Here is a 13,145-nt window from a genome sequence, read left to right as displayed (position 1 = left end):
GGGACCCAGGTTCTTCAGAGGCAGGTTCTAGAACCAACTTGGGCAGACTCTGTTCCAAACTCATCTCCATGTGCTGCGCAGGTCTTCCCATCCCAAGGGACACTGCAGTCTCCCTGACAGAAGGGACCACATCTTAAATCTCTCTCTATCCAGCCCCAGTGCCCTGAGACCTCATCCGTTAGGGTCCCAGTGATCGTCAGAACTCCTGGAGGTTCCCCAAGGAGGAGTCTGGGGAAAATCCACACCCCAGTCAACGTGGGGAGATCCTGTTTCTTTTTCTATCACCAACGGGGTCAAGCGACGCTGCCTCCTTGTGACAGGATGGGATCCATCTCCCCTCCCCCGTTCTTCCAGGCCATTTCAGGAAAAGGGTCTGGGCACAGGTAGGAAGCATCGCCAGGGCTCCTGACCTTCCTGTGGGCTCCCGTGGCTGTGTGTGGGCGCCAGTTGGGGGCCTCTGTGTGTGGGGGCATTGCTATGCCTCTGTGTTAGCTGGTTTGAATTTGGAATGCTAATCTGATTGACTAAGTAACTTTTACTCTAATTACAACAGTAGGGTTTGTTCTCAATCTACAACAAACATTTAATCTTGTGTCTCATTAATCGTGCGAAAGTCTTTATGAATATGTAGATTGGGAAGGGAATCAAACATTATTTGACCTTGAAGAAACACGTGTGAAATAGGTAGACACTCTTTCAGCCTCCTGTGTCCTTTTATTATGTAGATGCAAAAATGGCCCCAAATCAGGCTACTGTGCGTTATTGGCAATCTTGCAGGCAGTTAGGATACAGCATTCTGATAAGCCATAGACATTTAATAATTAGTATAGTATTTACATGTGAGCCGCTTGCTGTGAATTTGCATGTAAATAAAAAGGTGGCTATCAAAACCAGCCAGAAACAGCCCACCGATGAAACATTCTCAACCGGGGTCCAAAGTAAGAAAGGAAAAGGCCTGTGAAGGAAAGGATTGTGTCACGGGTGTGACGTTCAGACCTTTACGAAGGACGCTCGTTTTAAGGGTCAATGGCCTTCTGAATACACTCCACCTCTTTCCTCTTAGAAATATGGAAGTGTCCTCTTCAGTCTAGTTAGATGGTTAGCTGGTTAGCTGGTTAGGATCCTGGCCCTGCCACCGACCACCCGAGACCTCCCTGAGTCTCAATGTCCTCATCTATAAAATGGGGAAAACCCCACTTTTTCCACAGGCCTGTGAGGCTTAGATGAAATGAGATCGAACGTGGAGGTTTGGGTACGCAAAAATGACCATTTAAAAATTTCCTTTCCTTCTTCTGACGGCATGCATGGAAGGCCAAGCAGAAAATATTTTCTTAGCAGCCAAATTGTCCCAAATTGGGGTGTGTAAGTTTCCGTTGGGGAGACGAAAGTCCCTGGTTTGCGGGTTGGGACCTGCTGTGATTATTAAATCCCTTTTTCTCTGTCAGGGCACCGCAGTTGGAACCATAAATTATACGGCCACCACTGTCAGAGCTGAGTGGCTCGAGACCACTAGCAGGGTCTCTGGAAGCTTCCCAAAGGATCTCAGGTGATATCTATGCTGGGAATTAAAACCTGGCCATTCCTTTGGCCCGCGGCCGATAACCGCTGCTGACGCTCCCACTTTTTGGCTGCCTTTGCCAAGGACCCCACTGCGTACCCAACATTTGAAGGATTAACACCTGCTGCCCACCCCCCATGGGTGAGACTCCAGGATCCAACACCAGGTCACCCCCTGCCATGTGTTCTGATTGGGTGACACCCCATCCAGCTCCAGGCTTTAATGTTGTCACGTCACATCTCCTGCTGCCTATGTCTGCACCAAGCTCAGAAATCTATAAAGTAAGATTTCCAAAGGCCGTCTGTCTTAAAGAAGACTCAGCCTCATCATTCTCCAAGGGGGAACCACATACACGATCTTCCGACTCAATCCGGTAAGTATATAAGCCAGTGTCGTAAAGGGGACAGTTGGCCACCAAAGCACCCAGTCTCCTGCCCAGTGACTTCGTGCCGGGCCCCCAGGGTGTCGGAGCTGGCGGGAAGAAGGCACAGACTGCAGAGGAGAGTGTTTTCCTGGGGACTGCCGGGCGTGAGTTTTGGCTTCTGGCCTTCGACACAGTTTGCTGATCTTTTTCACGCCAAGAGCCTGTGCGTGTGACGACGTTTTCGGAAGCAGGGAAAGGGGCAGGGGAAGGGGTACGTGGCTATTATTGCTTTCCATCTTTACGTGTAGAGCAAACGAGAGCTGAGTCATTTTAATAGTCGATCGGCAGTTTTCGGATGACATATTTCACATTCCTTTCGTATCCAAATGCCAGTGAGAGAACTCTTGGCAGAAAGATCAGCTCCAGAGACACCGTTTTTCCACTGCAAATCAAAAAGATAGGATCTGATCTTAGTGCGGGAAAAGGTTTAGGGGCATGGGTATTAACGGGGTCAAAACGAAAGCTGGCATGTATACACCGATTAAAGTGTGTAGAGACAGCTCTGCGTACAGCAACAAAGCTTAGACAGAATGTCAAAGCCATGGCACCCCATGGACTCTTTTCCAAACGCTGTTTTAAATTGCTCTTGTAAATATTAATAAGGGATATGGGCCAATAGTTCCAGGAGGAGGCTGGCGTTCCCAGGGGCTAGCCAAGTGTTTCACAGACGTCTGGTGCCAGGGCCTCTTCCAGGACAGACACTGAGGTCACCTCCCCTGCTGCCGTGGGTGACCCATCTGAAGGCGACCTCAGCTGGGGTGGGTTCGGGAGGCTTTCTAAGACAGAAAGATGAGGAGAGGAAGTAGAGCAGTGTGGACCGTAAGCCACAGACTGTGCACAAAAGACACCCAAACACAATATGCCCGGGGTACATGCACATCTGTGTCTGGCTGGACAAGTCACCGGTGCCCGCGTTGGCCTCTAGGGAGTAAACAGAGGGCTTGGGGATGGGGTAGGAGTGAGGCTTCACTCAATTCCACTCTGAGTTGTTTGACTAATAAACAAACAAACAAACAAACAAACAAACAAACAACAACACGCAAGCTTTTCCTATTCCAAAAATGAACTTATTATTTGAAATATTTAAATGAGTCTCACGTAAAAGCCCAACTTCAAACAAGATGCCCTTAGAATGCTGAGACCTCGTTCACCCCCTCGGGTTCCAGGGGCGGCTCCCCCCCGCCCTGCCCCCCACCACACCCCACAGAAATGGCAGCTTCATCCTTTTCTTGGTCGGGTGTGTGGGGAGATAGTTCTCAGCAGATTCATCCCTGAATTATCTTTCCCTCAAGGCCTCACACCCAGCCCTTTCCCCAGTGGTCATTCAGAGGTGGCCGCACCCTCATGCTTCTAGAAAGAAAGGTAGAGCGGGAATGAAAAAAATTAAAAAAATAAAAACAAAAAAAAAACAAGAAATAGGCAACGTGCTTTAAAAAAATCTGAGATAGCTTTTTGCAAAGGAAAAAAGAGGCACGAACAAGCATAGAGTTGTATCTCAACAATAGTGACGAGGAAAGACAGATGCCTCCCTTCCCCCAACAGAAGAGAGGCAAACGGGCAGAGAGGAGGGGAGACGGGGCTGGGGACGTGGGGTCCCAGGTAGCGTCGCCAGATAAACTAGAGGATGCGCTTAAAACTGAATTTCGGATAAACGGCGAAGCCTCTTCCAGTGTCAGTGTGTCTCACATACTGCACGTGGCCGCTGTAAATGAGGACACCTCTCCTTAGGTTTCAGGTGGGACCGGACCAGGGCGAAGCCCCCCACCCCAGCGTCAGTAATATTCCAGACCCTTGTCCGCGGGAGGCCGGCATTAGAAATCATCCCCCAGCGTTCTCATGTTATGTTAGGAAAACCTGAGTCCCCAGAGGGCTTGACCGGATCGCCCGGGGTCTTTGTAGCTGCCACCGGGTCTGGAGTCCCACCGAGACCCAGGGCTCCTGCTGCAGCTCTGGGAGGCTGCGGAATACAGTTCGGGGTGATACAGCCAGGTCCACAGGCTCGTTGCTGCTCAGTTGAAGACGCTCAGGCATCAGTGGACATGTCGGTGGACCCCGGGGTGAGGATGCGCTTCACCCTTTCACCTTACTCAGCATCACCCGTGGAGACACTTGAGACTCCACTGGAACTGAGGTTGGCATCAGTCCCCATGACATGTCAATGTCACCACAACTGGGGACATCTGAATCCCAAGCCCACGCACTCGGGATGTTGCAGCCCCAAGGCATAACGCCACCTGCCTGGGACAGATGCCTCCTGATGCGTGTCCCGTGGGTCTGTTCCTGTGGGCACGAGGCTGAACCCATTTTACCCACGAGAGAAACGATGCGGGGAGAGGCTCAGGCACGCTATCTACGAGCCGAGCGTTGCACCCAGGTAGTCTGACCCCGGCTCCCGGGTGCTGAGGAGCCCTCTGCCCTTCCATCTTTCTGGGTGACCCGATGGTCCCTGTGTGATGTCCCTGTCCACAGCTGTCCAGTCTGGTCCCCCAGCTGCTAGGTGGATGATGCAATTTCCCACAGCGGTGTGCTGGAGACATCGTCCCCTCTCCATGCCTGGCTACCCCGAGTGGTGGCATTTGAGGACAAAAACTGTGCTCCCTTCCACCTTTTTGGTCTGGAAGGAGCCTTGTGGACCAAGCAGACGGAGCGGGAGGGAGGGGAAGGGAGGGCCATTCAAGGAGAGCGAGCTCCCAAGATGCATCACTGAGACTCTGTCGAGTGATGGAAAAACCCACTTTGAGCAGGCTTAGGCAGAAAAAAAAAAATCATTTCCATAATACATTTCTGTGCAGTGGGAACTATTTCAACCTCTCTTTTATAGATGAGAAAGTTGAGACAGAATGTGGTCGAAACGCTTGCCCAAGCTCACACTGCAGAAGACGGGGCTGGGAGGGAACCCAGACAGCTCGGCGGTCGGTCTAACCCGGGGCCAGAAGCGGTGACACCACCTGGGAGCTTGTTAAAGATGCAGAGCCTCAGGCCTTTCCTTGACGCCTGATCAGATTCTGCTTCTGCTTCTAACCAGGTCCCAGGTGACTCACCTGCGTCATGTGCGCCCCGGAGAACTGTCATGGGTTCCGTCTGCACTGCCTGGAGCAGAGCAGACCCGTGTTAGTCTCCCAAACCCCACCCTGGCCTACGACCAGCTGTCCCCGGGCCCGGGCCACGGGCGTGCTGGACCGTGCAGCCGACGTCCAGAAGCTCAGCTGGCAGGAGTCTTTGTTTTCTGCCGGGCTTCTAGCCCCCAGAACCATGCCTGGCAGACAGCAGACGGCCATAGAAGTGTTTATTGACTACATGAATAAAGGAATGAACGAACTGGGTGTGAGGATGTCCATCCAGTTGAGGCTCCAGGCTCGGAACCACCTCGAAGACCTTCCCGGGTCCCCACGGGTCTCTGCCGGGGGCTGGGACCCTCTTCTCCCCCACCGGCCATCCAGCTGGAAGGTGGAAAGAGGGATGAAAGGCGCCTCCAGCTCGGGGTTACTCATCGTTTGGGACTCTCTGCTCCCCTCATTAGCACAGGCGATCAGCAGCGCCTTCCACGCTGGCCGAATGTTGCCTCGAATCGTAAAACCTCCTGGCACCTCCCAGGAAGCGGCCTCCAGCCCGGCCACGTTCCTCCCGTCCATCACGCCTTCCCCACCGTGGGCGGCTGTTCTGCCCGTCACACGTGTCGGCCGCGTTCCACACACCTGGGGGTCATTTCGGCGGCGTTTCTGCAGCCTCTGCGAAGGGTTTCTTTTCGTTCAGTGAAAAGCCTTCAAAGCCTCCTCTCTGAGCTTTGAGGGTGGCGTGGACCATTGGAAACATTTCATGGGAATTGTTCATTTTTTTGTTTTTTTTTTCCAAGCAGGAATTATTCTCAGCAAAGTCTGGGACGGGCCCGAAGGAGACAGCCAGACTTCTCCAGGTAGAACGAGCTTCCTGCTGCTGTTCTTGGGTGAATCACAGACAAACCGGCAGCTCCCGCCCCCACCCCCCGTGCCTGGCCTGACCCCAGGCTTTCATGCACAGTAGCCACAGGGAGGAGAGAAAGCCCAAAACTGGCACAAACCCCCAAAGTAAAGGCTTAAAATGAAACCGTTTCGCGAGGACAATGCTCTGTTCTTTAAAAGACCCAAGAACAAACAGAACCCTTTTTCAGTGGAGAGACTGGATCCGAGCTTTCATCCTCAGAGCGCTTTATTTTGGGCACCCCCCCTCCCCCGCCCTTGCCTCTTTTTATTATTTCGGAACTTCTCAGAGGCCAGAGTGGAAGCAGAAAGGACAGGAGCCTCCAACCTGCCCCAGGTGGGAACCGGTGGCCCGAGCCTGGGGACAGCTGGTCGTAGGCCAGGGTGGGGTTTGGGAGACTAACACGGGTCCGCTCTGATCCAGGCAGTCCGGGAAGCCAGGGGGATAATGGTGCGGGTACCCGCCCGTCCCCAAAGTGGGGGACAGCCCTGTCACCTCTTTTGCAGCATACGTTTCCAAGGTCGTCGCACAGCTGGCGCAGCTGGGCGGAAATCTGGATGCGAAACTGGAACAATGTTTTGCGGCTCCCTGAGTGACTCGGGTCCCCGCACCGCGTGCAGCAGGAAGGTGGCGGGAACGGCAGCCACACGGCCCTTCCCGGCAGCCCGGACGCTCAGGGTGACTCAGCAGGTCTCGGGGGCTCAGGGGGCAGAGGCTGCTAATCACGCCAGCCGTGGAAGGGCACTCGCCCTTGGCTCAAGGTGCCCCGGGAGGCGAGAGGAAGCTGAGCTGGGTTTCAAGTACAAGGTCGCGGCTCCCTCGCCAACGAGACTTCACGACCAGGAACGGAGGGACGGGCCAGTGTGGCTCCCGGCCCCCGCGGCCCAGGGCCGGCCCCACTCCTCACCCAGGCCTCCTCGTTGCCTGACTCCACACCTTGGGGAACCTTCCACGTGGACGCATCCCAGCGGGAGGAGGAGGGGAAGCCGGTCCCGTGCTGAGGGCCGAGGATCCGGGCTGGCTGCTGTCCTGCCCCGGTGTTCCGCGTGGCCAGAGGGGACCACGGTGGGCGGGGGTGCATGGGGAGGGGGCTCTGGGAGCCCTGCAGACAGCTCAGGCACCCTGCTGGTTCTGCGAGGTCTCCCCTCTGCGGGTGGGGATGTGCAGGGCTGATCACGTCTCCCTCCTCGGTCATCTGGGGCAGGGGCCGAGGGGAGCCACAGGCAGCTCTGCTCGCTGCCCTCCCTATGGGCGGTGGTGTCACCTTGCTGCCCCATGCCCAGGCCCCACTCCGGAGGGGCCCGCGTCGGAGCCCTGGCATGGGGCTGAGGGCTCAAGGTAGGCTCCACGGAAAAGCCAGTGGCTCTTGCGTCCCCTACCAGATGTCAGCCACCCTGGGGAGACACAGAAAAGGCAGACGAGTCGGGGAGAGAGCACTGAGCTGTTGGGCAGCAAGGAGGGCCGGAATGCCTTTGCCAAGAGCTGGTACAGGCGATGCGTCCTGAGGCGCTGGATCCGTCTCCATTGCTCGGTGCCACTGCTGCCTGCACGTGGACCTCGCGCTCCGGCCGCAGCCTGACTCCCCCGGGAGCAGGGCCGAGGGGGTGGGGTGCGAGGGAAGGGGCGGGCCACCGTAGCCTCCGGCTCCCTGCTCCAGCTAGTGCGGGCGAGCGACCCCAGGGGCGACTGCTCACAGTGGAGGGGTGCTGGGACGCAGACCCCAAAACCGCACTGGGGTCAGGCGTCCCCAAAGGCATGGTGTCCCCATGTGGCCTGTGACGGAGCAACCTCCGTGAAGGTGGCTCCAGCACGTCATGCCCACACGCTAGGCCACGAGGCGAAGCCTCTCTCCCCAGTCCCCAAGGCCAAGTGCAGCACTGAGAAAGTGATGAAGGACCCTGGACAGGAGGGAGGGCATCGGGCTGGGTCAGGCCGGGGTCACTGAGGGGCTGGGCACTGTCTTCCTATTTTACACCCAGGGAAAGGGGGCCCCAGAGGTCTCCCCAAGTCACACTCGGGTTAGTCTCAGAGGCCCGTCCTACTGCAGCTCAATGCAGCACACGACCCTTCGGCCCTCCCATGTGCGTGGCGAAGGGATTTTGCAAAGTATGGGGACAGGTGGAATTGGGTCCTCCTCGCGCCTCCTCATGGGAGGGACACGCAGCCTGGGGCTCAGCACAGGCGGTGTCCTGTGGCTGGAGGCATGGGGAGGGCCCTAGGCGCAGCTGGCCTTGCCGCGGAAGGTGAAGGATGGATCAGTTTTATCGGCTTGAAGTGACAGATGGCTCTCAGTGGGGGCCAGGCCCCTCGGGAGGCGGGGGCGGCCTGGGCCACAGATAATTCAGCCCCTCTGGCCCCAACCGTCCCCTTTCTATGGAAGCCCCGAACACGGCGAAGTCAATCCACTTTTGTTCCCGGGCCGGCTCCCCTGGGGGACTCCACGCCCGGGAGTGGGGGTCACTCGGCCCCCAAGGCCAGTGCGGTGGGGGCACCCAGCACGAGGACTGATTGACAGTGGGTGGCGTGAAAGCAGGCAGAGCCAGGGGGCCGGGCGCTGCCGCTGGGGCGTCTGCGGCTCGGTGCTCCGCCGCGGGTCTCCAGCCACGTTCGCTATGCGACGCTCAGCTTCCCCATCCTTTAGCCCGTGACAACGAGGGGGCTCCGGTGATCTGCGTGAGGGGACAAGGGGGGTTCTAACCGCGCCCCTTCGGGCACGCCGCTCACCTCTGCACAACGCGATTGCATCAGCCGGATCGATCCCCTTCCTTTGTCTCTTTTTAGAAACAGAGTGAGAACTCATTTCTGAAATGCTGTCTCCTTCCGAATCCCCATGCAGAAAACAGACAGGCGCAGAGCCGCCTGGCCGAAGGTGGGGTGCGAGGGATGGGGGGGGTCAGGCCAGGGGTGAGCAGCCCACCTGGCGCCCCCTCCTTGCCTTGGGGGTTTCTCTACACCCCTCATGGAGCCCCAGGGTGCCGGGGACCCCAGTTTGAACATCGCTCTGATGGCCTAGACCTCTCTGGAACCGATTTGGATGTGGCCAACGAAGCGTCCAGCAGGGAGCCCGAACCTCCAGCTGCCGAAAATCCTCATGCAGGTTCCTGCAGGTACCCGGGGCAGGTACCTGGGGTGACAGCCACAGAGGATGGGGCAGTGAGGAGGTCCGGCCTAAGGGGGACCAGAGGCCCCGTCGGCTGGGGCCAGACTGCAGACGTGGGAGCCCCCGGGCTGCTGGCTGTCCAGTTCTCTGCGTCCCGGCCACCCCGCTCCTCCCTCCCCGCGCCCCCCATGTGACTGGCACTCACGCATAGGTGGATTCTATCTTAATGCTGCCCCCCGGCGCCCCCGCACGTCCCCACGCTGGCACGCCCTGCAATTACGGCCACTGTCTTCCCGGCACCCCACCGTCCGCCTCGCCTCCCCACTCTCCTAGGCTAATTGCTGGGTTCGCCCTTCACCGTTTCCACACAGTAGCGCTCAGGCCCGGCCCCTCCGCCCGGGGTGCTGGCCGTTTTAGTAGCTGCAGAGAAAAAAAAGAAACATCAGGATGTTTCAGCAAAGCATTTCCCGTCGCCCGGGAGAAGGGAGCATCTGTGGGCGGCCCGCCAGCCTTACAGGACCCGGCCTCTTGTTAAAATGCAGACCGTGGACCGCTAGGCCCAGGCTGGGCGTGGAGGTTTTGTGTGTCCTGCCGGCTGCCTGGTGATGGTCTGCAGACCTCAGGGTGAGGACGAGGGGGGACCAGGAAAGGCACGGCGGAAGCTGGGAAGCCAGGACTTGCTGGCCAGCTTTACGCAGGTCCCCACACCGACCGACCTGGGGGTCCAGGCCCAGGGGCCTCCAGGGTTGCAGAAAGGGGGTGAGCTCCATTCTAGCCCAGGGCAGGTGCTTCTGGGAGGGACAGGGACCCCAGGGCCTTCCCTTCCTGACCTGCTGAGAGAGTGTCACCCGCTTCTGAGAACAAGACGCTTTTTTGATTCATTCTAGGAATATTTATTCCTAGAAAGACCTACCAGGCACAGTTTAGGTTCTGAGGACATAGAGTCAACAAAACAGACCACGTCACCCCTCGGGGAGCTTCTCCCCTCCTAGGGCTGGGGGCGGGAAGAAATAAGAAACGAGATAGATAAGGAGAACACAGTGGGTTTTGGAAATAAACACTGTGGAGAAAAATAAAGCGGGAGGGCAGTGAACCCCGGGGGGCGGACGGGATGCGATTTTACATGCAGTGGTCCCGAGGCTCTCCAGGGGTCCCCCCTGGACTTAGAGAAGACGGATCGCATATAAGAGCCAGGGTAGAAACTCTTCTAAAAAATAAAACGTCCCAAAGGTGTGACAGAAACACGAGCCCCTCTGCGACAGCTCTGGCTCTTCCTTTGCCTGCGCACGGGGGCTCTGTGGTGGCCGCCACGGGGAGCGGTGGGGGTGGCAGTCGTCAGCTTGTCCCAGAGCGGGCCAACTGTCCACGGGGACGCTGGCAGGTGGCGGGGACAGGAGACGAGCTCCGGGCTGAGTGCTTCGAAGCTGTGTCATTTGGCCGCGGCTGTGTTCGGGGCCTGTCCCCTCGGCCGTGGGGGACCTTTCTCATCCTCTAGGGGGAGGAAGATGGAGGCTGTCACAGGCTCCTGCCCCAGCCGGCCAGAGAGCGCGGCCACACACGGCCGTCTGTCCCCGCAGCTCTGCGGGGTCCCTGCCATGGGAGAGGTTCCCAGAAACCCAGAGCCCAGCCAGGAGCCAGGTGGAGCCCCAGAAAGTTCCTCTCAGGGGGTGCTGAGCCAAATTTTCCATCGTGACTGGAATCTGAGGGGGTGAGTGTGGCCTTCGCCCGGCAACGGAGCCCCTTGTCCTCTGCGCGCTGGGTCCTCCCCTCTGAGTGTGGCCTCTCGGGGCCTCTGCTCCCGCCAGGTCGGGTCCGACCCAGACAGAGGCGGAGGCGGGGGTGGAGGGACGAGCCAGGAAGCTGCAGAAATAGCTGTGGGGTGGGAGGGCGTGGTGCTCGCCGAAGGCCCGACACCCCGACTCCCACGCTGGGCTGGGCGCTGTCTCCGCCCTGCCAGGCCCGGGGATTTCTCGGACGCTGGGCCGCTGTCCTCAGGAGTCGGGCCTGTGTTTGGCAAGGTCCCCGCCCCGTCCAAGCCTCTGCTGCTTTCCACTGTTCTCCACTTAACAGCCGGGAGGGGCAAGCAATGTCCTGCTGGCCGTGGCCGTAACCGATCAGAGTGTCCCTGTGCCCAGGACGCGTCCACCTGGGTCCCCCAGCCAGTGTCTGCGCTCCGTCTGACCTCCACAGGCCCCGTCCCCCTGTGAGGCACGGAACAGCTGCGGGCTTGCGTGTGGCCGGGATGACATCTGTCCTTGGTGTCCCTTCTTGTCCCCATGGCCGTTTCATGTCCCAGGCTCCCCCATGGGGCCATTCCCTGCCACACACGGGACCCCAGTGCATTGAGGCCGCACGCGGAGCCGGGCGCCCATCCTGGGCAGCCGGGGGAGGAGCGTCCGGCAGACAGGACTGCGGTCGGCCTGTCTGGGGGACTCAGGGGGACCCAGACGAGCTGCGAGCTCTCCACCCGCGGCCGAGTAGTGCTGAGCAGGCAGAGGCCAAGCCCAGGGATTGGACTGAGGGGCAGCTGCTCGGGGCGTGGGAGGGTTGCGGGGGGTTCCATCCTGAGGGTCCCCTAGCTGTCCTGTGGGCAGACGCAGAGCATGGGCGAGACCAGTGCCCCTCCCAACCTCTTCACCCCGTGCCAAGCAGCCGCCATGTACCCAGCACCCTCCCGGGTACAGCCCCAGGTTCCCTGCCAGTCATGGGAAGGGACCCTGGAGTGGCCTGTCCTGAGTGAGGAGCCCAACCCGGGACAAAACAGCGTTGCTGGACTCTTCGATTGGGTCTCCTCACTCCCCTCGATGGTGGCTTAGGGGAGAGTGAGAGGGGCCCCTGACCCCTTCCCACATGCGGTCCCAAGCAGGCCACCAGGTGGGTCCCCTGCAGCTGCTCCTTCTCCTCATACCCCCCAGGTCACAGACCCCTCCCTATCCTCTCCCAGGAGACCTGGCGTCTCCCCAGTTTGTCATTCCCACCTGACTCAGACTGCAGGAGAGCTGGTAGCCCTGTCTCCCCAGCCCCCAGCCCCCTGTGCTGGTCCCACCAGAGAATAAGACGGGGGACATGACGACGTAGGCCAAGGGCAAACTGGCCCAGGGACGAGGGCGGGTCTCAGCGTGCGTTCAGTTACCGAGCGATTGCTCTCCTCGGGTGCCACCAGCTGTGTGAGCTCAGTCACGTTACTTCTCCCCTTTGCGCCTCAAGATCCTCATCTGCCAGGACGGGGGAGTCAAGTCACCTGTGCGGGAGGCTGGGTGGGGATCTAGGCGCTGCTGCGTGTCAGCCGCCGGGAGTCGTCGCCCGATGACAGGGATGGAGGAGCCCGCAGTGAGGTGACTTGCGCAAGGTCACACGGCCAGCAGGGAGCCGGTCCCGCTGCCGAGAGCCTGCAGGAAATAGACGGAGACTAAACAGCACTGGTTTTCAGACTCTCGCCACGGGAGAGGGGGCAGGAGTTGACCTCACCACACGGAAATCGATAAGCAGGAGGCTGTTAAAAACCACGTCCCCACCGCGCCTGCCGCTGGCGGGAGCTGAGTGATGCTGGCTTCGCGGCCTGCCCGGCCCGAGGGCGCCCAGGGCCCGTCCGCGCCCGGTGTGTGCAGCAGGCTTGCGGGGGGTCAGAGGGACGAGGAGGAGGAGGCAGGGCTGGGCCCGCGAGGTTCTGCGTGCACCCCTCAGCTCCCCGCTTAACGCTGTGCGTTCTTGGGGAGAGAGATCTCTCCCCGACGGCTGCACATCCAGACACGACCATCGGCATTCAGCAAAAAATAAGGCACGTGTGAAAACAGCTTTTTATGCCAATGGGGGCCCACACTTCCAGGGGAGGCTCTGTCTGTAGGCCGCCCATTCACTGCGATTCCTCAGCCTGGCTTGAAATCACAACCTTTCCCCCCGACCCCTGCCAGCGCTGTTACAGAGGGGGCTAAGCCCCCAGAGTGAGCGGTCGGGGGTGCTTTCCAAGGGCGGGGAGTGGGGCAGGGTGTTGGAACGACCCAGGGCGTCCGCAGTGTTGCCGAAGGAATGGGCGGGAAGCTTAGGTCAGACCCGCCGAGAGCAGGAGAGAAAACAAAATGCTTTTTCTCGGATTATTGAGACGATGC

This window comes from Pteropus medius, unplaced genomic scaffold (assembly GCF_902729225.1).
Source record: "Pteropus medius unplaced genomic scaffold, Ma_sr-lr_union100, whole genome shotgun sequence".
Taxonomy (NCBI): Eukaryota; Metazoa; Chordata; class Mammalia; order Chiroptera; family Pteropodidae; genus Pteropus; species Pteropus medius.
Note: the sequence above shows the minus strand (reverse complement) of the source record.